Genomic DNA, 27,706 nt, shown 5'->3' with positions numbered 1-27,706 from the left:
AACACATGTATATTAAGGCCAAGATATGCACCATCATTATCATCATGACTATTTATTAAACAGCCATGTGCCCTGTGTTATCCCAGGACAAGGTCTTCCAGGGTGGTTGGAAAGATGGAGGAAGAGACGAAGCCCTTGGAGCCTGGCCCTGGCTCTGCTCCCATGCCCCACCCATAAAGATGCGGGTCTTTGCTGAGGCTGTTTATCTGAAGGGTCAGAAGGGATACAGGAATCCAGGGTCAGGCCTGTATTTCTTATTAAGGACAGAGAATGTTTCTGTAAGTTCTTCGTGAGTGGTGATGTCAGCCCCAATTATAACTGGGCTACGGGGCAGCACAAAATTAAGCTTCTTGAGCCAGTGAGACCTGACTAGGGTCGCAGGCAGCTGAGCACCCCTCATTAGGGACCCCAGGAGCTAAAGACAAGAGTCATCTGCTGCATCTGCCTTGCTGGCTGATACCCGGCTTCCATATCCTGGGCTAAATAAGCCAGGAACATAAAGAGAGGGTGTGGTCTCTGTCTATTTACGGTCCACCTAAAATTCTGCAACCCTGCAAGGAAACGGACACAGGTTATATCAATGAGTGTTTATGACACGCTTGAGTGGAAAGGGGTATGATTCTAATTTTACAGATCAAGAAACTGAGATTGAAGGAGGTTATGCCAAGGTCATTGCAAGTGAGGCTGCTGGATTCAAACCCGAGTTTGATTTTAAGGCCTGCACAACTTTACCACAGCATATTGTTTCTGATCCAGAAATAAATCTCTTCCATTCTTTCCATTAATGTGAAATTAAGAAAATGAATTATCTTAAAGGTACACAGCTTTACGAGCACAGTTATGAGCTTGCATCATCAGGGAACAGCACAGACGATACCATGGATTCTATGCAATTCTCAAGAGAAAGTGACAGAAAGTACATGTCTTCCCATGGTGGAAATCCAAAGTCTGAGGCCCTGAAGCTTTTGGCACAAAGAGAATCACTCAACCTGTTGTCGCAATGAGAGACATGTTCTAAGGCTACTTTGACATCTTTTTGAAATCCTGAAGACAGCTGTGAGTAGTATCAGTTTGAAACTAACACCCACCGAATTCTATATTCAGGTGACGGTAAGCAATTCCCTGGAGTGTGAAAACACTTCAGCGCAAGGTGAGACAGGAGCTGTGATTTTATTTCTAGGGATGATTGAAAAACAGAGAACATCTTCCAAAGGATCACTTTTATGCAAATAAACCACTTTGCAAGGGTGGAAAAGATGCAGATCTTGTTCACAGGACATTTCTTTGTTTGGCAAAGGCGGACATCTAACTAATTCACCCATCTTCTGCCAAGCTTTGAAGAACTCCAATGAGCTCTGGATATAAAATGTGGACAAATTCTGAAGAATCTTTATTAAATGAAAAAGTATATAGAAAGGTATTCAATGTGTGGATGGAATAATACTGGAGATGAATACAGGACGGGAGTGAGAAAGAATTTCCTTTCACTTTTTCTTTTTTTCCTTTCTCCTTTACTTTTTAGATAAAACTAATTAGTTCATGTTGGAAGTAAGGTCTGTCATATTTTATTTTTCTCACAGTAACTATGTTTGTAAACAGGAGCTCCTCCTATCTCAATTTTTCAGGTAATGCAGTGGAAGGAGGCCAGCATCTGAGTATCTCAAAGCTGGGTTCAGGGCCCCCTCGGGCAAGTCCCTGAGCACCTGAGTTATGGACCTAGCACAGCTCCTGGTCTTCAACAGGCATTCAGTAAATGGCACTAGTAATTTTTATCTGAACACACTTAATAGCAGAGAGCTGAAATAAAAAAAGATTTCGAGCACCTAGAAGCTTTCCAACCTTTGGGAAGACATTTTCAACATCACATGATTTCAGCTGGCAAAGGGGTAAACTGTCGGGCCCTAAGCCACAGCTCAGAAATATCAGCCCCTAAGTGACTGAGCTCCCAAACTACATGGGCCACTGTGTGTTCAATCAAAGGGAGAGAGCTCTGTGACTGTGGTAACTGCGAGTCACGTGGCCATGTGGGTGGGTAAGTGGCTATGTCGAGGGTCTGCACCAGAGAAGGGCGGTGAAGCTCGCCAAGCCCCCTTCTGAGGAAGATTCAATATGTGATTCTTTCCTAAGGTCATGACCATGGCATCTGCTGGGTTTGACAGTTGATGCCAACCCTGCAAACTTGACCACGGCTGACTGGATGGGGACCACCGTCCCAGCCAAGCCCACCTGGGTAAGACTGGACATGAGTGAGGAAGGCCACAAGCCAGTCAGCTGATGTTCATGAAATTCTGCCTGATGGATGCCCTCCATGTGAGCAGGTGCTCAACTCACGACATTCCACAAATATTTACCTGCTCCAGGCCGAGTCCTCTTTTAGGTGCTGATTTCTGCTCTCAGAGACCTTTACGTATGATTAGGACAGACAGGTGAAACATGTTCACCAATAAATGAATGAGGTCTCATCAGTTACTGAAGAGTGCTGTGAAGGAAATCAAAAGGCAGTACCTGGGTGGTGGAGTGAGTCTGGTGGCTCAGTTGGTAAAGAATCTGCCTGCAGTGCAGGAGACCTGGGTTTGATCCCTGGGTCAAGAAGATCCCCTAGAGCAGGGAATGGTTATCCACTCCAGTATGCTTGCCGGAGAATGCCATGGACAGAGGAGCCTGGAGGGCTATAGTCCATGGGGTCACAAAGAGTCAGACATGACTAAGCGACTAATACACTTCCAGGGAAGACCTCATTGAAGAGGGGACATAAGAGCTGAGGCCTGCACGGCAAGAGGCAGCTACTCCAGGCAAAGGGAAGGGCCAAGGCAGAGGCCCTCAGGTGGGAAGGATCAGAAAGGGCCAGCAGGGGGAGCAAGGTAAGGTAGGCAGAGTCTGGGGGCCCCACCTGGGCTCTGGAGGGGATGCTAAGTGCAATGAACAGCCATAGGGGTGGGGAGCCTAAACAAAGAAGTAATATAATCTGATTTAAGATTTGAGACGATTGCTCTGGTTCTTGGAGAGAAAGTGGGAGAAGAGACATGGGAGGGAGGCTCAGGCATCTGGTCATCCAGGTGTGAAGTGACAGTGACTTAGACTATGATGGTGGTCACACTCTCCCTCTGACCAGTCCAGAGTGCATCGCCAAGGTGCCTACGCACTGTAGCCAGGCAGCAGACACTTCCCTTCTACTTCTGTCCTCTGGGAGGGGATGTGGTGAGCACCGCGGTGTGTGACCAGATGTCCCCAGGATAGACATATTTCCCTAGCATCTTGGCTGCTGCTGGGTTGCTCGAAGGGTGATGATTAAGGTTAAGTTCCTCCCTGAGGGCAGCCTACATCCACTGGTCAAAGTGAAGGCACACAGCGGTTTGAGTCGCCTTGCTCAGGTCAGCTGTGAAGGACCGTGGGCTCCAGAGGTCCCCCAGGGGTGGCTGAGGCCGGGACTGTGCTGCACCCAACTCAGCTCATCCCTCTCCCTGATTCTGCTTCCCTTCTTTGGTTTTGTCCTGAGAGCCTCCCTGATAAACCTCCTGTATGTGAATCTCTGTCTCAGAGTCTGTTTCATGGGTAACCTGGCCTAAGACATCTACCATCAGAGGTCACTGGAACAATCTCTTTTTCACAAACCAAAGGAGCCTGAGCGATAACCGGTGGGAACAGAGGCGATGGGTTCTGAGTCAAGTCCGCATGGCAACTAGACAGACTCTGGTTTCACGGTGGCCTGGCATCTTAGCCAGGGAAGCCGGGCTGGCTTTGGTTTCTAAAATCTTAGCTTGATCAGGGATTATTTTCTGCTCTTCTCCCCACACGCGTATTCTTTATGTACACAGAAATGTTAAGACTCTCCTTAAGCTTTTGTTGCATGCGGTCCAGGCTATAACAGAGGATCATTCCATCGACCTGAGACCAAACCACGTGACGCATTACATTCCAAAGCAATGGTGTTCGGTAGCTTCGGCTGGGGTGGGGGCTGGAATCTGTCAGCTCCCAGTCCACGCTCGCTCTACTATGTCCTCCTCTGTGTCACAGGGGCCCACAGCCCAGAAACCACACTTCCCAGAAGCCCCTGCCAGCTGGTGTCTATTTAGGTTCTGCTAATGAGAAGCATTCACAGGGGGTTAGAAAGTGTGCAGCAGGGAAAAGCGTTTTTAATTTTTTTTCCTTCTTTGGTTGCAGCAGCAGGAGCTGAGTGACTGCAGGTGTCCAGGGCCCCAGCAGCTCCGCACTGTTAGTGTGTGTAGCGGGGCTCCGGCTAACTGCTCAGTAGCAGTGGTGGGGTCCCAGCGGCAACAGAAATTGCAGGGGCAGGAGCCTCAGAGGCCAGAGTGCTGGGGTCTCCATTATTTTATCTGCATTTCCCGTCTGCTCTGTGGCCACTTAAAGGCTCCGTGGATGTTGGAATCCATTACCAATCAGCATGCATCCAAGAAAACAGAAAGTACTTCAGGCACGTCAGAGGCAGTGGCAACATCAACCAGTCCACTCACTGCTCCTGCAGCCCAAGGGGCCTGGTCATTTTCTGTAAATACTTATCTCTGGTGACAGTGCCTACCTGACTTGCTCCTCCATCCCTTCCAACAAAGTTGTAACAAGTTCCCTGTATTAAATCTCCCTCTGAAATGCCTGAAGTGTTCTGCTTTCTTGACTGCATGCTGATTGATAACGGATTCTAACTTCCAAAGGAGCTTCTAAGAATGACCGCAGAGCTGATTTGGAATGCAAATAAAATAATGGAGGTAAAACCCCAAGTGGATAGTTTATAAGGAATTTTCTTCTTCCTGAAAGAGACGTTGCTCATGTCAAAGAGAGCAATCTGTTTCATAAAAGCTGATCCAAACAGTTCAGGTTGAATTGGGACACGTAAAGCTAAATTTTCTTTTTTAGAGGAATCTTCAGAACACATAGGATAACATACAGAAAAAAGACTTTAGTTTCTGCATTCACCAGACAAGAGTAAATTAGCCACCAGTGTGACCTTGAACAGTCATTGAATGTTTCTGAACACGAATTCTCCTACTTGAAAAATAGGAAGAAAAATACTTCTCGGGATTGTCTGTGAGAGCTAAAGAAGACAATTATGAAAAAAGCAAAACCCAGAATTGCTGCACACAGAGATTAACTCATAATCCTCCAGATAATCTGAGTTTGCAAAATTCCACCATGATGTCAGTTGAGAATCCCCAGAAAAATCAGCAGAGAGTAAAATGTACACTAAGGATTCCAGCAGTCAGTAGGATTCAGTGGAGCCCTCTTAGAAAAATTAATTCTGTTTTCACTGTTCATCTTTAATGTTTCACCACTAAGCATGAATGAAATTTATTCCAATAACAGTTTATGAATTGCACAGGCCAAGCCCTACATTGGAAAATTTTTTTTTATCTCTTTCAATTTTACATTAAAGGGCAGGGACACCCTGCCTGGAAAATTATCTGACGTCAGGCTGGAGTTGAAGGCTACAGAGAGGGAAGACTTGCTTGGCTCAGCCTAATCTCACGGAACTCTGGGCCCACTGAGGGACACAGTCTCAGCCGGACACACTGCATTTAGGGAAGGCGTTCTGTCTTTAATACAGCTCTAACTGTACTCTTGTCTCCGGGCAGTTGTGTTTGTCTTTGGGAGGTGTGAGCAAACATGATCAGCTGAGTGTTTGATTTATGCTGTGGGGAAACAAGATCTGCCCTGACATGCCATACAGACAGCAAAATCTCTAAGGAGATGGAAGCTGAAGGGTGCTGAGGGACCCTGGCCAGCCCATCACTGTCTGTGTGGATGAGTCAAGACCACTGTAGGCTGTTCTGCTGCCAGCCCTTTACCTAGGACAACACTGGTCTCAAATGAATAACAAGGACTTTGAGAAAATTTGAGGGTTATACTGCTGGTCAGATTTTCCTTAAAGAGTAGAGCTCCTCATCATGTAGGCTTGAAGCTAAGAAGGTGTTTTCTGTTTCCCAGGGGATGACAGGGCATAAAAGAGAAATACCGAGAAACTGGGTATATCTACCCACATGTTTTGCAAAGGTGAAAAATACTCCTTTTTTCCTTGCATGTCCCTTGGGCTATAAGATAAGGGATATTCTGCATACTATTTAAGATATCTTCTTACATAAAAATGCTTTTGATAGACCTAAGTCTTGAGGAAAATTTGATGTATCCATTGAGTCTTCAGCAGCTGGTTTGCAGTGAACTAAAAGGAGGGGCAGGATGGGAAGTGTGCCCTGTCCACTGCCATCCTTCTGCTGGTGCCATTAGATGCAGGGGCATCCTTCTGAAGGATCGTGATCAGATGGCCCATAGGGTTAAAGTGGTGTCCAGTCACAGAGGGAGTGGTGATCTAAGGCAGGGTTTAATGAAGTGGAGAACAATGGAGATCAAGAGAAGATGGCTAGCTGGATGGCCCCAGAGATGCGGTACCAACTCTCTTTTCTTCCTGTAATGATACAAGAGTCAAGCTTATTTAGAATAGCAAACTATCAGATATTAACAAGATATCTAAGAAATAAGGAAACACCAAAGTGAGACAGACACATGATGAAATACTATGATACACGCATTCAATCAATCAGCACTGTTGAGCACCTATATGTCAAAGTTGTGCCAGGCAGGCACTGGATAAAGAGTAGCAAAGTTCATGTGGTCCTAGAGTGCATGGAGCTTGCAGTCTGGTGGGAGCTACAGACATTAAACAATAAATACACTGATAAATATATAATTACAAACTACTGTAAGTGATATAAAGGAAAGGAACAGGGTAGTACAAGAGAGAACTGCAAGACTCCAATTAGACTGGGGATCAAGGAGGACTTCCAGAGAGATGGCATTTGCATTGAGACCTGAAGGAGTTAGCTCACAGTGAGGGGAGAGTTTCCCCCTGGGAAGAGGAACTGCAAGTACAAATGTCCCGAGGCAGGAAAGAGATTGGGAAGTGGGAGGAGCTGAAACAGAGCCAGTGGAGCTGAGGGGAAGAAGAGCATGGAGCGGAGTGGTCAAGGTGGTTGTTGTCCAGTGGCTAAGCTATGTCCAGCTATTTGTGACCCTATGGACTGCAGCACGCCAGGCTTCCCTGACCTTCACTATCTCCCAGAGTTTGCTCAGATTCATTCTCTGCCGCCCTCTTCTCCTTTTGCCCTCAATCTTTCCCAGCATCAGGGTCTCTTCCAATGAGTCAGGTCTTCACATCAGGTGGCCAAAGTATTGGAGCTTCAGCATCAATCCTTCCAATGAATATTCAAGGTTGATTGGCTGTTCCTGGGTTGTGGGATTATGCCTTTTTTTGTCCTTTTACTTTTCAATATTTTCCGATATCCTCTAATGAGCATGCATTATTTTCATAACAGGAAAACTTTATTGAAAGGCTATTATAAGGAGGCACATTTTTTACAGATAAAAATAGCAACATCATCACCAACAAAATAATACTCCCTCTTGGAATAGATTAAGTTTTACTGACAGCTTAGAGTTTTCCTGAATAAAAGCCAAGGCTCTGTGCAAGCATAAGCACATTTCCCCCTCAACTTAGAAGAATGGAAAGAGCAATGAACAAGGGGTCTGAGAGGTAGATTTGGGCTGTGCTCTGCCATTTCCCAGAAAGGGAAGCTGGGCAAGTCTCTTTTCATCTCTGTTCTCAGGTTTTTCTCTGCAGAACATGCAGTGATAACAATCTTTAACTTATTTTTAGCTCTACTAAAACACTTGTGTATGTTATCTAAGATTTTTTTCCTGGGGTTCTCCTCTATTAATTAATTCTCAACAACCACCTCAATGGAATGAACTATGTAATATTATCATTATCTCCATTTTAAGGATAAGAAAACTGAGGGCCTGAGAGGAAAGTTGCCTAGGGTCACATCTAGAGGCAGCAGAACTGAGACTCACCCTACACATGCTTAACTTCAAGCTCAATCTTCTAACCACATACTACCCTGCCTTCCTTTCAAAAACTAGTCACTGATCAGAAAATTAGCCCTTTGTGGGGGTGAGAGTGAGTCCCAAGCAGCCTCGGGCTAGGGGGAAGGAGGAAGAGAGGAATAGGAGGTAGGTAGAAGAAGGAGTCAAGAATGTGTCGTTAACTGTTAAACTGGCTTTTTGGGGTGGGGGCTGATCTGTAGTGTTTGCCAATTTCCATAGTGTAAATATTCCCACCAAGGCAGATTTCAAGCGATCAACCATTAACAACTGGCTCTAGGCAGCCTGCAGGAGCTGGTTCCAGCACAGCGGCCTCGTCAGTCTTCTCAGGAATATGAAACTGAAGAGAAATTCAAAATGCTTAGTTTTTACTGGCTCAAGGGATGGACGAGAATCTCTTCTTAAAGCAGGGCAGGGGGTGGGCTTCAAATCAGAGTGGGAAGAGCTAGGGGAGGGGCTGTCCCATTACTACTATTGTCTCTCAGCATCCAAGCTGCCCTGGTCCACTGGGCTCTGTGTGGCTGGACCTGGGACTCTGCGGCCATGTCTCCCAGCCTCCTTGTCAGCTCTGCCAATAGCCAACCCTAGAGTGAGTGGAAATTGGGAGAAGACCCAGATGATACTGTACTGTACACTTGACACTCGCTAGAGGGGTAGATCTTAAGTGTTCTCATGACTAAACAAGAAAAGAAAAAATAAAGATAAGAAAAAGGTAAATCTGTGATGTGATGGCTGTGTTAAGTACCTTGATTGTGGTGGTCATTTTACAATGTAGTCATACATCAAATCATCAGATTGTACCCCTTGAATATATATCATTCCTATGTGTCAGTTATATCTCTATAAAGGGGAAAAAAAAAGGAAAACTGCTTTGGCTGCTGTGTGGAAAATGGATGGTTACGATCGCAAGACTGGAGACAAGGAAGTCAGTTAGCAGCTGACGTGGACTCCAAGTGAGAGATGAGGGGGACGCAGACAGAGAAGAGTCGGGAAGGAGGTGGACTCCTCGGGGCCTAGCAGTGGCTGGGATGTGAGGCGTGAGGAAAGCAGAGAAGTGAGGAAAGGCTTTTTGATTCGGTGGTGCCACTTGTCATCAGCACAGCTGGAGCGGGGATCTGGCGGGGCCAGTGAGTGGGGTCCTTGCCCGGGTTCCTGGGTGAGTGGCCATGTAGCTCTAAATCCAAGAATCACGGAGCCTCCTCTAAGCTTTTTGCCCCCACCCTGAACCTCCCTTCTTTCCTGGTCATTTGCAGATGCAAGCATCCCCATGATTAGGAATATTTAATTTCGCTTTACTGTATGTTCTATTTTTGTTAAATAGATTAGTCTCCACAAGGAAAACCAAACTGCTGACCAGTCGACCTGAAAGTCTGAGACGTGCAGTTTGCAATCCGTTGGCATCTTCACTTTAAGCCAGGTGGGCTGCAGACTGGCCTGGGGGCCAGAGACAGAGTTCAAATGAGGCAGCTGGTACTGCAGCAGTCCAGGCAGACCGCCAGGGGCTCGGGCTGCAGGAGGTAACCAAGCAGAAATAAGGGCACAGACTGGAGAAATAGTAAAGGAAAAACGGTCAGGACTTGGTGACTCAAGGACCAGTGTTTCAGAAAGGGTGTGGGGCTGGGAGGTAGGCTGCTGAGGCTGTAGCCTGGGATCCTCCACTTGATTTGGTTGTGATCTCTCCTATTATATAAAGAGATAAAATTTATATCTGAAAGCTGGGCTAAGAATTCCCCTTACAGAGCGAACAAACTTGATATAGACAGGAATCTTGATTAGAAGAAAATGTAGGAGAATACCTTCAAAGCCTAAGGACAAGGAAAAACTTCTCAAACAAAAAAACTTCAAAAGGACAAATGATAAGGTAAAAAATTTGATTAATTTGATTATATCAGAATTGAGTGTTTCTGTTAGACAAAGGCCCCTGAACAAAATCAATAATAGGCAGATGACAGAATGGAAGATTTTGTAAGGTCTACAATAAAGATGATATTAACATCCAGATTGGACACAGCTCCTGAAAATTAACACTACATACAAGCAGCAAATCCATCAGAAAAATGGGCAAAGCACAAACAAGCAATTTACAAAAGAGGAAACCCAGAGCAAAGAGGCACATGAAAGGCGGCTCAATATCATTAGAAATCAAAATTAAATTGATGTCATGTTATACAAATGAAATGGCAAAAATTAGAAATATGATCATGCAAGTATTAGTGAGGACTTGACAATGACCTAGTGTGTCACTGGTAGGATGTCATAGGAGCAGATATTCTGAGCAGCATCTGTCACTGCTTAGTCCAATTAAGTGTCCACACACCCTCTGACCCAGAATTCCACTCTTGGGACACAGCCTCGAGAAGTTCTCATAGGGGACTCAGAAGAGTGCTAATTATACACATTACAGTGTGTGTGTGTTTGTGTGTGTGTGCTTGTATGTGTCTGTGTGGGGAGAGTCATCAGCAACAAATTAGATACACGACGAGCAAAATGAATGGATGTATATGACTTAATAAAAAAGTAAGAAGAAAAGAAAACATATAACAGAATACCACTTACATAAATTAAAAACACACACAACAATACACATTTTGCAAAACTGCATAAAAAAAAAGGTATACTTAGATTTATTAGAATGCCTGTTGTGGAGAAAGGAGGGTGGCAGTGGAGAATGGGGATAAAAAGGAATGAAAAAGTGAATGAAGAAATGAAACAGAGTTGGGCCAGTTCTCTGTACCTGAGGGAGGTTAAACAAAACAAAACAGAACCCAGACTTTGTCTTAAGGGCACTAGAAGGCAGCTGGAGTCAAAGAGGTCTGTGGTATGTTCATTTGAATGTTGTTCATTCAGTCACTCATTCACTCATCATGTACTGGGGGCCTTTCTCCCTTGGGCCAGGCTTGCTGGGCTCTAGGGACTCTGTAGTGAACAAACATATTCCTGGGCTCTGGTCCCACTTGTCAGGCTAAGTATGGTCTGCTCTGGTATTAAATGGATCCAAGTTTGGGCGAACCAGGTGGTCCACAGGCCTGGGGATATTGCCATCTTCCCATTTCTTGGATGAGGAAAACGAGGCTCAGTCAGGTGAGTCACATGCCCTGGGTCACAGCTGTGAGACGCAGACCTGGGGTGTGAGCTCAGGGCTGCAGAACTCTGAAACCTCCTACTTTCCCTCCTGCCCCAGTACAGTTCTGCCCTAAATGGGCTGTAGTCCCAGCCTCAGCTGCCTTAGCTTACTCACTCAAGGAAGGCCTGTGAAGGCTTCAAGGAGGAGGCATAAAAGACTCAGGCTGGAACCTTCCAGCTAAGTCACTCCTGAATTCCTGACTCACAGAAACTGCGTGAGATAATAAAAGTTTATTGTTGCTTCAGGCAACTACATTTTGGGATAATTTGGTATGAAGTAATAGATAATAAATACAGGGTCACAGGAGGAAACAATTCACCCTGGATGGTTCAAAAGGGACTTTATTAAGGATCACTTACAGAGCAAGGGGCAGATTAAAGGCGCGGACAAGGGAGGCTTATGTGCCTGTACACTAGCAAAGTCATGAGCTGTTATTTGAAGGCAAAGAAAGAGTGTCGGTGGAGCTTCGTAAGATCAGGAGACACAGAGAAGACAGCCCTGGAGGGAAGGGCACAGCTATTTTAGGAGACGCAGCCCCAAAGTGGTGATGGTGGTAGAGGGGCTGCACCCTGACCCCTCTTGCTCCTCCCACCCTCCAATCTCCTGCCTATGTTCTCCACTGACTGAATTCAACCGGAAGCCCAGGGACAAGAGATCCTGCGTGATCTATGAAGTCAGCCTCTCAGGGCACAGAGAATGGTAGAAAATGGGTCCGTGGGAGCAAAGAAAAAGAGAGAAAAACCAACAGAACGATCTTCTAGACTCTACTCTCAGTCTTGAAGTTTTGTGAAGCTGACTCTATGCAGGGCTGGATCGCATGACTTCAGTTCAGTTCAGTCGCTCAGTCGTGTCTGACTCTTTGTAACCACATGGCCTGCAGCACACAAACTCCCGGAGTTTATTCACATGACTTAGCCCAAGCCAATCAGCACAGCCTATCCTCTAGCTACAGTGACTGGTTCAGGGATGGGCACATGACCCAAGATAGCCAATCAAGGCTAAGAGGGATCTCCAGGGATTTTGTTGGCACTTTTGGGGAAATGGGCTTCTCCACCCCCACCACCCCCCGACATGGTGCTGTGATAATGGGAAGAAGCAACTGGGCAGAGGCTGAGGCTGGAGGGGAGAAAGCAGAGCCAGAGATGGAGAAATGATGATGCCACATCCTAAACCTCACAGCTGTCTTCGGTTAAGTACAGCTTTCAATTACTTGCACCAGAAGAGTCCTGAATGAAACAGTCTCACCCATAGCTTTGATGATCTTCGTGGCCCCTCCCTGGGGTAGGCTGGGCAGAGATCATTAATTCCATTTTATAGATGAAGAAAATGAGGTTCAGTTCTCTTTATCACTTGGCATCCAGCTCATTTAAATTCATAATTAAATTCACAATGCTAGCCTAGGTCTTTGCTATATATTTGTCTTTACATTGTACAGCTTTAGATTCCTGACTTCTGTTTCAGTGGCCTTGATGTATGTATGCCTATTATTGAGAGCTGCTTTAAACTCTTTTTAAATAGATGGCACTCAATAGTAATTTTGATCAAACAAGCAAGCAAAGCATGTAGATCTCCACTGCTCTCCCTCTCCGTGCAGCTCTCTCCTCTCTACTGCTCTGCCTGCAAATTCCAGCCTCCTTGGACTCTCTAAATAAAAAATTTCAACTCTCCTCAATGTGGAGAAGCGTCAACCAGGCTCTGTTTGCCTGCCCTCTCTCCCCATGTTGTGGCCTGGAAACTCTCCAGGCAGTAGGCTGGGCAACCATAAAAGTTGTGCTCTTTGTGTCCCTTCTTGCAGAGGTCACTCTCCTCTGTGATCTATAGTCCAATGTCAGAAAACTATTGTTTCACATCATTTGAATGTTACTTTCGTTGCTTAAGCGTGTGTGCATGCATGCTAAGTTGCTTCAACTGTGTCCGACTCTTGGTGACACTATGGACTCTGCTGTCCATGGGATTCTCTAGGCAAGAATACTGGAGTGGTTTGCCATGCCCTCCTCCAGGGGGTCTTCTCGACCCAGGGACTGAACCTCTGTCTCTTATGTCTACCTGCACTGGCAGGTGGGTTTTTTACCACTAGCACCATCTGGGAAGCCCAATTGCTTAATGCAGGAGAGTCTATCCAGGTCCTTGGATATTATCTATCTTGACCAGAAGTAGAAGCTCCCCTCCTGCCGATCCAAGTGCTCCAGACACGCTCCCCCTAGACTCTTGCACCGGCTGCCCATTGCCTGGACCACTCTTACCCCAGTCATTGCACGTTTCGCTCTCTTACTTCCTTCAAGTCTTTTCTCATATCCTCATACCTTCCCAGTGAGGCCACCTCTCGCCATCCTGCCCCCCTCCCCCTCCACTGGTGGCATTTCCAATCCTCCTCCCTCCTGCATGTTTCTTTTTTCTTTTTCTGTTTGAATAGCAAGCATGCCTTCTAACCAACTATATAATTTATCCATTTACTGTGTCCATATGGACTACCTCAGTGCACTAGACTGTAAGCTCTCTAAAGGGTCTCTGTTCACCTGGCTCACTGCTGTACCCCTAGCTCCCAACACAGGAGCTGGCCCAGCGTTACGTTCTCAAGAATGATTCATTAAATGAATAAATGATTGAAAAGATGACAGAAAAAAAAAAAACAACCCATGAGCACTGTCATTAAGGTTAAACATTATGATGTCCATGGGAGAGAGCGGCTAGCACCCCTTCCGTGTGAAGAACAGGCTGAGGAGAAACAGCTGGGAATGCAGGTTAGAGCCTGGGGTGGGGGGTGGGACCCCTAAAATGCCAGGCTGTATCCTGTAGGCAGTGGAGGGGGGCATGGAAGCTCTTAATAAGTAATAACATGGTCATAGGTTATTCAGGAAGAATAATGTGCTGAGTGCACAAGCGAGAGCCAGAATAAATGAGTGGCAAAGGGGAGAGGGAAGAGAGGCAGTACTTGGGATTTCAGAGTCAGCAGAGACTGGCAAGTGGAGGGGGGAATGGAGGTGACGCCTGGAGACATTTCTCTAGAAACATGGCTGGTGCGCTAGTGCAAACTCGGGTCCAAAGGACTCCACGGAGGGGGCTGGGCAGGGGTGCACAATGAACCTGGGCACTGGAGGTGGCTGACAGCGCGCCTGAAACCTGGCCCCACCCATCCTTCCTACCGTGTGAATGTGGGCAGGCTATGCAGGCTCTTGAATGCTGGTTTCCTCCTCTATGAAACAGTACTAATCACATCTCCCTCACAGGCAGGGCTTGCTCCCTGGACATTCAGTACCTTGGGGATTTAGTAAATTTTGGTTCCTGTTTTGAAAACCTTTTGTCTTACACTATTTCAGCATTACAAGCAGCCTGAGAGATCCTGAGAGGCCCTTCTCTGGTCATGTCAGACAATGTCCCCCAACCCCACAGATGAGCTGAGGCACAGAACTCATCCCGAGCTGAGGTCCATGGCCGTCCAAAGGAGGGAACGCCTGATGAACCCCACTGCTATCATGGTTGCTGCTACTCATAGAAACGGGTAGGAAGCAAGAGCCCAGGGAGGAGGTGCCAAGCTGGACATCTGCTCCAGATCTCATTTCTGTGGGGGTGGGGTGGGGGAAACAGGACTCACTTCCATTACACTGGAGTTTAGAACCTCAGGATACTCTGTTCACAAGAGACTTTAATTCCCAGGACAGCTGTCTAGTGGCTAAGGCCATTAAACATGGATTACTGAGGCAGCTCTTTATAAGCTAGTTGATAGGATGACTAGATTTGAGGACAAACAGGGAATTTTTTTGTACATCTCAGAAAGCACTGTAGAGCCCGCACATACTGCAGGGACCCTGCCAAACTACTGAAGGGGAATTGACAGTGGTTATGGGGATTAGCTATCACTACACATGGCTTCCCAAAGATCCTGTGTGCTGAAGAGAGAATCTAGGTCACTGTTTTATCACATACTGTGGGCATGTAATAATATACACATGTATATGTGCATGTATAAGATATATACATACACATATACAAAATCCTGTGCTCTTCATCCATGTACACTAAGAGGCTACAAGAGCTGATCAGTCACAATTAGTAATTAACTGTATACACCCTAAGCCCTCCAGACCTCATTAGCCCTCCAAAAGACTTTTTCAAGCTAGCCTATACCCTGTGTTAGGGTGTGTAACAGTCTATGTAATTTTTATTATACATATTCAAGATGAAATTGCATAACATGCCCTCAGTTAACTAGACTCCAACCAGTGGGGATCAACTCAGCAGAGGCTGGCATGGAGGAGAAAGTAGATGGAGTCAGTTCTTCTAGGCCCAGAAAATTGAGGCCCACACCAGGGTAGGACACGCTGAAGGCCTCTCTGACATTTGCTCCCACCCTTTCTCCCCTATCTGCCCCACTCTTTTTGAAATTGAGTCACCAAGCAATATATTATAAACAATCTATGCCATTAGATATTTTCCCATCACAACTATGTTTAGTGGCTGCCAACAATTCTACTGGAAAGATGTGTCAGAGTTGATTTAGCTAAGCCCAACCACTGGGCATTTAAGTTATTTCCAGGGTTTCCTCTGCCCCTACTGTAACAAACCATGTTGTCATGAGCACTCCAACTGGCTGTGTCTTTGCTCAAGTCATGATTGCTTCCTGAGCAAAATACTTCCTTTTCTAGAAGTACAGTATTTTAGGTCTAAGGCAATATAGTACTCCTCACACAGGGATGGAAAAGTCTGGGTGCTTATTTCCAGAAAACATTTTCTTCCCTGCTCCAATTATCTCTGATTTTCCAAACCCAACCTGTCCTTTGAAGTCAAGCCCAACTGTCTAGACTAAAAGTCTAGGCCACTGGCCCAGGGGCTCCTTTAATATTTAAACCAATAGGATATGAGTCACGTATGTCACTTAAAAGACTTCAGGAACCAAAACTAGTTCATCACAGTAATCAAGTTTTGTTTCTGCAGCATTAGGAGGGGCGATGGCACCATCCAGTTTCCCCTGGGCCACCATGCAAATTTTCAGCTTATCTAGTGTTAAAATGTACAGAATATCATAGAGTCTATACATGAATTTTTTTAATTTACTGCAATAATCTTCACAGTGTATATAATTTGAGAACCTTTCAGTTCACAATAGGAAGCAACTGCATGAGGAGTACATACTTGATCATCCCCTCTTTTCTACCATAACTGGTCAATAACCTTGCCCTGTGGTTTTTCTCCTGACATGTGCCTTGAATCCACCTGCCTCTCTGTGTGCTCTGCTGCCGCGGTTGGTACCGCATCCCTGCAGTTGCTCTTGTCTCCTTCTCCACTGTTCCTTCCCACTGTGGCCAGGGGAAGCTTCTTAAGAACAGCAACCAGGTTCCTGCTGATCTTGGGATAACAGGCATGACATGACCTGTTCTCCACCTACTTATCTCCCCCACACCCAGGCTCATCCCATCCCACCCTCAGCTCCAGTTACATGGGCTTTCTGTTGCTTTCTCAAAGGGGCCCCCACCCCAAGGCCTTTGCATTGATTCTTCCCTTTTCCAGGAACAGCCCTCCAACCTTTATGTAAAGATCTGAGACTTTTTTGAGGTTACCACTGCTAAGGTGGAGGGGACAGCATGCAAACCGAGGTCCAGGGACTCCATGTCCAGTGCTTGTTCTTGCCACTGCAAGCTAAACAAGCACCCAAATGAAAGAGTGTCACTTCAGTTTTGCCTGGCATTTCTCTCAAATGCTTTCAGGATCATTTTTGCAACTGAAACATCTCTCAAAGGAAGAAAACTAGTGCATCACAGTAATCAAGTCTGTCATAGAGGATGTGTGATGATGTTTGAAAATATAATCCTATGAACATCAGAACTGACAACTCTGAAACATCTCTAGGCTAAATCTGCTAATAACAGTCTTTAGCATTCAGAATGGCACTCACATGGGTTTGGTGTGATACATTTCACAGCAGAAATGCCCTAACAAGGAGCTTCCTCAAAGAGTAACCGGGTAGAGGACAGACTTTAATGAGGCCCAGTCCCTGAAAGGGTGAAGTGTGAGTCAAGAAGAAAGGCCTGAGATGAAACATGGATTTCTGTGTGAGTCCGATGACAAGTGGGACCTCACATCAGAAAATGTGGCAAACACTTTCTAGAGAGGTCAGGACTTGTACAGAAAAGGAGTCAAGACATCAGGGCTATCACCTCTGAAGATCCTCCTGGAAAAAAATGTGCTTTGATTAGAATGAAGCAGACACATATGAACTGCCAATGCCTCTTCTAAGCTTGCTGTTCACTCATTCACTCCTTCTCACCCACCTATCCACCCACCAACTTATCCACTCATTCATCTATGTCTATCCACCCACCTGCTCATCTACCTACCTATCACCTACCCATTTATCAATCCATCTGTCCACCTACCCACATGTCTATTCATTCAGTCACCTACACATTCATCCATTAATCCATCTACTGATCTTGCTCCCTCTTTCTCCAGCACCCATTCATCTACATCCATTCACCTACCCACATAGCCATCCATCCACTCACTTATCCACTTGGCCATGCAACTATCTGCTCATCTGCCCAGTCCTCTCACCCGTCCAGCTGGCTAGCCAGTCTTTCCTGTATACCTACTATGCATTAAGCCCTGAGGAGATGGTGAAAGAGGTTGGAGAGACGAGTGGTCATAAAAGTGATGTATTTGTTCCTTTACTGTCAGCTGGAACTCAAATACAGGCCAAACCGTGGGCCTGAGAACAGAGGTGAACCTCAGGCAGACCGCACCCTCTAGGAGTGGGTCGTAGAAGCCTCTGCTGTGAAGCCAGCCAACTGCTTGGGAATCAGCAGGACGGCACAGCAGGGACTGGCGCGAGGACTCCCACATCGTGTGGGTTCCAGGACCATGTTTCAGCGGACACCACAGGCAGCTCCACCTGAAGCAGCTTGGCTCCGGCCTATTTAATGGACACCCACCCCCTGAACAAACACATTTGGTCACTAATACCACACGGATGTGGTGAAAGGGGATCAAAGAAAAAAGGCTATTAACCCTACCACCAAAAACTCGTGTGTACGAGCACAGCACTATTTGCTGCTTTGATAACTGTACACGCTGGCTAAGGAAAACGAAGTGAAACTGCTGGTCAATCTCCCTCTTGTTCTCTCTCTCATTCTCTTTCCTACTCTTTCAAGATGCATTTCTTAACCTTTTTAAGAGGATGACCATAGTGCCTTTCAAGACAAAGTGAGGATAAAGCAAGAAGGCGGCTACCATTTCTAAAACCTTCATCATACGTGTGCCACCTTCACAATTTTCAGCCATCTGTGCTTTTATTAACTACCTGCCTTTTAAAAAAAACTAAAAGAGAAAAAGAAAACATTATCTCACTACTTTAAATACCAGCTATTTACAGTATATGTAATGTACTGTACAGTAATGTAATGTACAGTACACATTAAAATCCAACAGAGCTATTAAAATAGACTATAGGTCCTCAAAAAACTAAAAATAGAAAAATTACCATATGATTGGGCAATTCCATGGCTGGGTATATACCATAAGAAAATGAAAACAGTAATCCAAAAACATACATGCACCCCAGTGTTCATAGCAGCATTATTTGCTATAGCCAAGATAGATACATATCTATCATATGGAAGCAACCTAAGTGATCATCAACAGACGAATGGATAAGGAAAGTGTGATATATACACAAATATATATGCATATGCATATATATACACACAGACACATACAATGGAATATTATTACTCATCCATTAAAAAAGGAAATTCCACCATCTGCAACAGCATGGAGGGATCTAGAGGGCATTATGCTCAGTGAAATAAGTCAGACAAATACACTGTGTTGTTACTTATATGTGGAATCTAGAAAATAAAACGAATGAATATAACAAAATAGAAACAGACTCACAGATACAGAGAATAAGCAAGTGGTTAAAAGTGGGAAAAGGGAAGTAGGGAGAAGTAAGATAAAGGCAGGGGATTAAACGGTAGAAACTAATATGTATAAAGTAAACTGGAATCAAGATTGCCAGGAGAAATATCAATAACCTCAGATATGCAGATGACACCACCCTTATGGCAGAAAGGGAAGAAGAACCAAAGAGCCTCTTGATGAAGGTGAAAGAGGAGAGTGAAAAAGTTGGCTTAAAGCTCAACATTCAGAAAACTAAGATCATGACATCTGGTCCCATCACTTCATGGCAATTAGATGGGGAAACAGTGGAAACAGTGGCTGACTTTATTTTTCTGGGCTCCAAAATCACTGCAGATGGTGATTGCAGCCATGAAATTAAAAGATGCTTACTCCTTGGAAGGAAAGTTATGACCAACCTAGATAGCATATTGAAAAGCAGAGACACTACCTTGTCAACAAAGGTCCATTTAGTTAAGGCTATAGTTTTTCCAGTGGTTATGTATGGATGTGAGAGTTGGACTGTGAAGAAAGCTGAGCGCCAAAGAATTGATGCTTTTGAACTGTGGTGTTGGAGAAGACTCTTGAGAGTCCCTTGGACTGCAAGGAGATCCAACCAGTCCATCCTAAAGGAAATCAGTCCTGAATATACATTGGAAGGACTGATGCTGAAGTTGAAACTCCAATACTTCGGCCACCTGATGCGAAGAGCTGACTCATTTGAAAAGACCCTGATGCTGGGAAAGATTGAGGGCAGGAGGAGAAGGGGATGACAGAGGATGAGATGGCTGGATGGCATCACTGACTCAATGGACATGGGTTTGGGTGAACTCCGGGAGTTGGTGATAGACAGGCCTGGCGTGCTGCGGTTCACGGGGTCGCAAAGAGTCAGACATGACTGAGCGACTGAAACGAAGTGAACTGAACTGAAATGAGATATTAGGATACACTGTATAATACAAGGAAATACAGCCATTATTTTATATATAATAATTTTAAATGGAGCATGATCTGTAAAAATATTGAATCACTATATTGTACACTTGAAACTAATATAATATTGTCAATCAATTATACTGAATTTTTTTTTTTTAAAGAGTGGAGGCTTGAGTACCAGCTAAGATCATCCCCTCCCCCACCTCTGAGGCACTGTCAAGGGACCTGCCAGCAAGGCAGCCACCTTCGAGTCCTTCTCAGGGCCCTGACCAGGCTAAGCTGAAATGATGGGCCAGATTCCCCATTAAGCCTTTGCTTTATCTTTACTCCTGAAGAAATTTGTTTGCTGAGTTTTAAATAGAAAAGAATGGTTCACAAAGTCTTCCAAAGAGCAAATTTCAAAAAATAAAATAACATTAAGTATAATTTTAATGTTAATGTAAATGTTAAATGAGGAACAATGATATTGGGCTTATATGTAAAATCTCCTTTGAAAAGCAAGTTTGAAAACCAGTGGAATAGACTGGTAAATTGCTCTCCATGCAATGGACATGAATACCCATAAATCACACCTTTAGGAGTGTGTGTGTGTGTGTGTGTGTGTGTATGACTGTGCTATTGTGTCTATGAATACGAGAATGTGAATTACCAAAGATTGCAAGAGCTGCAAGAATGCAACAGAAGCAGTGATATGGGGATCCACTAACCCCAATATCCTAGAAAATTAATTACAGGTGTTTGAGGGTCTAGAGGACTGTGTGTCATTGGTATCCAAACGGATCCTTGCTCATTATCCTTGTACTAATTAGCACTTACTATGCCCCAGGCATTCTGCCTGTCTAAACCTCTTTAATCCCCACAACCCAGGACTTCCCTGGTGGTCCAGTGGTTGAGACTTCACCTTCCAATGTAGGGGTTGCAGGTTGATCCCTGGTTGGGGAGCTAAGATCACACATGCCTCATGGCCAAAAAACCAAATCAAACCCCCTCCCCAAATCCCAGAAATTCAATAAAGACTTTTTAAATGGTCCACATCAAATTAAAAAAAAACAACCCACCACCCTTTAAGGTAGGCCCTATTGAGAGTCTCAGTGAGGCCACTACCATGGGGCACTGCCTTGCCTAGGGACACATCTGTCCTGGGCCCAGCCATGGCCAGTGACTGACTGACAAGAAGATCCAGAGGCCCAGGCCCCGTGCCTCACTCTAGACAGTGGTGAGGCCATCCCAGGCCAGAACTCCTCTAGGACTGGCTGCAGCCTCAGCTGCAAACTTCAGATCAACTTCTTGCTCTGCCCAATCCTGCCACCCTCACTTCCTTACAGTATATTTCCTAAGCTCATTCTTCCACAGACCTTCTACATGTAAGACTCTGTCCCCGAGTCTGTTTATAGCAAGTCCAAACTAAGGTGTTATCCCATTTTAGAGATGTGAACCTAGGAAGTCTGTCTCCAGAGACCATGCTCTTAAGCATTTCATACTATTGCCTCTCAAGGAAGACAAAAGTGGGCACCTCCCCACATCCCGTCCCTTCCGTACCTTACGCCTGCCTCCACTTCCTGCTCCACAATCTACATTGCTCTGTTTAGACTCCAGGTCCCTTTTATTGTCATTTAGTCGCTAAGTCATGTCTGACTCTTTTGTGACCCCATGGCCTGTAGCCAGCCAGGCTCCTCTGCCCACGGGATTTCCCAGGCAAGAATACTGGAGTGGGTTGCCATTTCCTTCTGCAGGGGATCTTCCCGACCCAGGGATCAAACCCATGTCTCCTGCATTGGCAGGTAGATTCTTTACCACTGAGCCACCTGGGAAGCCCCCAGGTCTCTACTCCCTGAAAATTAATAAAATTTCACTAGAAATTGTCATCAGGAGGCCAGAAGGGAGAGCTCTCACACACAAATCACTCATATTCCCTCTCTCACCATACATCCCAACAGGAAGAGACATACCTTGTATCTCTGGCAGGAAGCCACCCTAGCTTACTGTCACCAGCAGGAAAGAAGATTTCTCCTTGCCTGGCAACAGGTCTGCCAACAAGAGACTGTCACAACTCAGCCAATAAAAAGCCACTATAATTTGAACTCCCCATTTCCTTCAATGGACTTTTGTTTATAATAGCCCCTTCCAACTTCCCCTTCTCTATAAAAGAGTTTCCTCTCCCATGCTGAACTGGACTTACATGTGGTTTGCCATGGTTGCATGTCCTGAATTGCAATTCTCTGTTGCTCCTATATAAACCCCTTTTGCTGGTAACAGGATTCTTTATTGTTTTAGCATAACATTACCAAACACTGGTTTAAGCAAGAATTCTAGAAAGCTTCAATTCCACTGAAAAAGAAGAAAGGGGGTGAAATGGTATTGCAATTCCATGAGAAAAGGAATCTTTCCAGCTTCTTTCACCCTCTTCCCACAGGGCTGGCCATTAGCTTGGCAGGCACAGAGGCTTACATCCAAGTGTGTGTGAGTAACCCCTGCTCAAGTATACACAGGCTGAGCTGGCATCCATTAGCGTTCAAAGCTTGTCAGCTGAAATTTATGTCAGCTGTCCTCCCCTGATCATAGATGACTTCCCTCCTGCTTAGCAAGCTCACAGGCTAACACACCTTGACACACACTGGGGGGCATTCTGATCTGATGCAGAGAGAAATGCATGGGGTGTGTTAGTATTACAGACCTCTTCAGATTTGTTTCTCATACAGGATCTGGGTATATCTTTATCTAAAGATTTTCCTTTATAGTGGGGATACCATTAATGTGTAACTATATTACTTACTTTAAAATGTTTGCTCACTATTTATATTCTCAACATTTTAAAATGTACATTCTTAGGTTTCTGTATTGGAAATACAACCAAACTTTTGCTGGGCTAATAACTGTTTGGTTGGACATAGCTTGCAAATACTATAATTTCCCTTTAAAATGAGTTAGCAAATCACTTATGATATCTTGACAAACACTTGAAAATAACTAATAAATATCCCCATAACAAATCATAGCTTTAAAATGATCACACCTATGCCAAACCCTTTGACTGTGTGGATCACAATAAACTGGAAAATTCTGAAAGAGATGGGACTACCAGACCACCTGACCTGCCTCTTGAGAAACCTATATGCAGGTCAGGAAGAAACAGTTAGAACTGGACATGGAACAACAGACTGGTTCCAAATAGGAAAAGGAGTACGTCAAGGCTGTATATTGTCCCCCTGCTTATTTAACTTATATGCAGAGTACATCATGAGAAACGCTGGGCTGGAAGAAACACAAGCTGGGATTAAGATTGCCGGGAGAAATATCAATAACCTCAGATATGCAGATGACACCACCCTTATGGCAGAAAGTGAAGAGGAACTAAAAAGCCTCTTGATGAAAGTGAAAGAGGAGAGTGAAAAAGTTGGCTTAAAGCTCAACATTCAGAAAACGAAGATCATGGCATCTGGTCCCATCATTTCATGGGAAATAGATGGAGAAACAGTGGAAACAGTGTCAGACTTTATTTTTGGGGGCTCCAAAATCACTGCAGATGGTGACTGCAGCCATGAAATTAGAAGACGCTTACTCCTTGGAAGAAAAGTTATGACCAACCTAGAAAGCATATTGAAAAGCAGAGACATTACTTTGCCAACAAAGGTCCGTCTAGTCAGGGTTATGGTTTTTCCAGTGGTCATATACAGATGTGAGAGTTGGACTGTGAAGAAAGCTGAGCGCCGAAGAATTGATGCTTTTGAACTGTGGTATTGGAGAAGACTCTTGAGAGTCCCTTGGACTGCCAGGAGATCCAACCAGTCCATTCTGAAGGAGATCAGCCCTGGGATTTCTTTGGAAGGAATGATGCTATAGCTGAAACTCCAGTACTTTGGCCACCTCATGCGAAGAGTTGACTCATTGGAAAAGACTCTGATGCTGGGAGGGATTGGGGGCAGGAGGAGAAGGGGATGACAGAGGATGAGACGGCTGGATGGCATCACCGAGTCAATGGACGTGAGTCTGAGTGAACTCTGGGAGTTGGTGATGGACAGGGAGGCCTGGCGTGCTGTGATTCATGGGGTCACAAAGAGTTGGACACGACTGAGTGACTGAACCGAACTGAACTGAATGGGGAATTATCATTCAATGGGGACAGAATTTCTGTTTGGAAAAAGGAAAGCATTTTGGAGATGGACGTGGTGATGGTTTCACAACAGTGTGAATACATTCAGGGTCACTGAATTGTATACTTACAAATGGTTAAAATGGTAAGTTTTATGTTACATACATTTGATTATAATTTTTAAAAAAGGAGAGATGAAGTAAAGAGATTGAGAACCACTGACATAGAAGAAGCTTTATAATGTGAGGGATCAAAACAAATGGTTGGAAAGAATTAAATTAAAAAAAAAGATATCTGAGTGTGAAGTGTAAGTGCTTACAGGACCCTGCAGGTCTGTCTGAATGATGAAGTTATGGTGACTTCAATTTTCTCTTTGGTGCTTGTCTTGTGCTGTTTACATTTTCTATAATGGAAATGTGATATTTCAGTAATCAGATAAAGAAATAAATGTGTATGTGTGTATAAATGTAAATATATATGAACAAGAGGGTAGTAAAGTACCCTCCCTCTCCCCAGCCAGGGACACAGTGAGTAAAAGGCAAGGTGCTGCTTCTAGGATGATCTGGCCAAACTGAGACGTGTAGAACATCCCCCAGATAGCAGCAGCTGGGTATCAAGGAGCATTGCCCACCTAGAAATCAAAGACCACAGTCTTGGCTTCAGCCTTGCCTCTTATTTATAAAGAAAGCTGAGCACCAAAGAATTGATGCTTTTGAACTGTGGTGTTGGAGAAGATTCTTGAGAGTCCCTTGGACAGCAAGGAGATCCAACTAGTCCATCCTAAAGGAAATAAGTCCTGAATGTTCATTGGAAGGGCTGATGCTAAAGCTGTAACTCCAATATTATGGCCACCCAGCTCCTCTCTCACAAGCTTTGTGATCCTGGGTAAACTAACCTCTCAGTTTTCTTGCCTGAAAAATGCTGATAACAACAGTCTATAACATCTCCACTCTGTGGGGTTGTACTGAGTATTAGTTTGGTAGGGCTGCCTTAACAAAATACCCAGACTGGGTGATTTATTTATTTATTTATTTTTTTTCTCATTGTTGATATTTTTATTAATCAGTTCCTGTTCTTCCATTACGTAGGTAATTTTTAACATATATCATGGGTAAACAGTGTTTCTTAAGGGATAACCTCCATGATGAAAAGTTTTGCATTTTATTTATTTATTTATTTTAATTTTAAAATTTTATTTATTTATTTATTTATTTACTTTACAATACTGTATTGGTTTTGCCATACATTGACATGAATCCACCACAGGTGTACATGAGTTCCCAACCCTGAACCCCCCTCCCACCACCCTCCCCATATCATCTCTCTGGGTCATCCCAGTGCACCAGCCCCAGACTGGGTGATTTAAAAGAAATTTCTTGTCTCACAGTTCCAGAGGCCAGAGGCCCAAGACGAGAGTGTTAGCAGCGCTGGTTCCTTCCGAGGGCCGCGAGGGAGACTCAGCTCCCCAGCTATCAGTAGCTTGCTGGCAGTCGTTGGCATTTCTTAGCTTACAGAAGCACCGCTCCATCTTCTCGTGGGGTTCTATAGGACACTATTTGCACTGGATTATCCTACTCCAGTATGACCTCATCTTGACTGTAAGGACCTGATTTCCCAATAAGGTCACATTCTGAGGTTCTTCTCATTAGAGTTCAACACATGGATTTTTGCTGCTGCTGTTCAGTCGCTAAGTTGTGTCCAACCCTTTATGACCCCCGTGGACTGCAGTACACTATGCTTCCCTGTCCTTCACTGTCTCCCAGAGTTTACTCAAACTGAGGTCCATTGAGTCAGTGATACCATCCAACCATCTCATTTTCTGTTGCCCTCTTCTCCTCTGGCCCTCACTCTTTCCCAGCGTCAGGGTCTTTTCCAAAGAGCCAGCTCTTTGCATCAGGTGGCCAAAATATTGGAGATTCAGCTTCAGCATCAGTCCTTCCAATGAATATTCAAGGTTGATTTCCTGTAGGATTGACTGGTTTGATATCCTTGCTGTCCAAGGGACTCTCAAGAGTCTTCTCCAGCACTATAGTTTGAAAGCATCAATTCTTCACACTCAGCCTTGTTTGTGAGAGTGGTCCAACTCTCACATCCATACATGACTACTGGCAAAACCATAGGTTTGACTATACGGACCTTTGTCAGCAAAGTGATGTTTCTGCTTTTTAATACACTGTCTAGGTTTGTCATAGCTCTTCTTCCAAGCTCATAACAGGGGTTATTATAAGAACGAAGTGAGATACTACATTTAAGGGCCTAGCAGATTACCAAGCATATAGTGAGCACTCAGCACTGTTAGCCATTTCTATCATTGTGACATCAGTTATTACAACAATGTTAGTACAACCACCATGTCACTGAACCTTCCCTTAGTCTGTTTCTTGCAGGGACCTGAACCGAATCTGTACATAGGGCTTCTGCTGAAGTTCTCATAAGATGGTACACTCCCCCACACTGCTTCTCACAAGGAAACAAGCTATTTTTGCCCTGACTTCAGGAAGTCAAACCTTCAAGCTTTGGAAGGCTAGGCATCAATTCAAACAAATTGCTAAACCACATTATTTTGATCTTTCAAATTTAGCTGACAGCAGAAGGAGTAGGTTTCTTCCCTGTGCTGTACATTATCTGCAGTCGTTTGTAATTGTGTTTAAATAAACGGGGGGAGAGCAGCCAAGCAGCACCCCAGAACAGACCTGAAGACACTTGCATTTAGAATCAGAAGCCCTGGGATGTGGATCTGAGAGAGGCTCACTAGCAATGCACCGTGGGACCCAAGCATAGCTACTTTGCCTTGCTGAGCTACAATTTCCTAATTCATTCTGTCAGCAAATGTGTTTCATAGAGTAAGAGCCAGTATTACACAGGGATACAGAGAGGTTTACAGGCCCCAGTGCCAGGTAGGGGCTCAGAGGCTCACTGTCCAATGGGAAGGGGCAGATGGACACACAAATAACCCAGTGCAGAGTGGGGACCTCAATACCCTCTCCTATTAACATGGGGAGAGTGGTTCCTGCTCTCCCTCCCGAGCATCTGCTATGGTTGTTTGGACAGTGAGTTCCTTGCAGGGCAAGCCTTTTATCTTACTCTTCCTGCCTGGCCCAGGCCTGGCTGATAGGGTGTGCTGGGAATGCTAGTTGAGTTAATAGAACACCTAAATGGTTAAGAACATGGGCTTCTGAGTCAGCCAGACTGGTCAGCTTTGAATGCAGTGACACTGGCTATTTGTAAGATGCTCAGTAAATCATTTATCTTTGCTCAGCCTGCTCAGCCCTTTTTTTTTTTTTTAAATAATGGTATGGTTGCTAAGTAGCTAAATCATTCACTCATTTAATAGATATTTAGTAGGCATCTACTATGTCCTAGGTACCCAGTTCTAAGTCTCAGAGATATGGCAGAAAATGAAACAGACAATGAATAAGAAAACAAGAGTGCACATGAAGTCAGCTAACTATTGCGAAGAAGAACGAAAGGGATGGGACTGCAATTTTGAATCGGGTGTCAGGGACACACGTGCGGACGTGTGGACAAAGACGTGACATCAGTTAGAGAGGCAGGTGCAGCTCACTGGGAGGAGCACTCCCGGCACTGGGAATTACACATCCCCTGCTGGTGGCTGTCTTAAACATCACATTCAGTAACATGTGTACAGTGCTCAGGATGCTGCCTGGGAGGCAGGAGGAGCTCATTAATTGAGAGCTATTATTAGCATGATGTTAATAAGTGTAATTGTATTGAGGAAAGAAGGAGACAGAGACTATAAATGTACCCTGTGCACAGGG

At 44.8% G+C, this 27,706-nt stretch overlaps 1 protein-coding gene across 1 annotated transcript in view; it reads right to left on the bottom strand.

Moving 5' to 3' along the window:
- The window catches only part of GABBR2 (gamma-aminobutyric acid type B receptor subunit 2), a 370,642-nt gene that overhangs the window by 99,683 nt on the left and 243,253 nt on the right, over positions 1-27,706 (bottom strand). The window lies entirely within an intron of this gene.

This window comes from Ovis canadensis, chromosome 2, assembly GCF_042477335.2.
Source record: "Ovis canadensis isolate MfBH-ARS-UI-01 breed Bighorn chromosome 2, ARS-UI_OviCan_v2, whole genome shotgun sequence".
Taxonomy (NCBI): Eukaryota; Metazoa; Chordata; class Mammalia; order Artiodactyla; family Bovidae; genus Ovis; species Ovis canadensis.
This window is presented reverse-complemented; position numbering and strand designations above follow the sequence as displayed.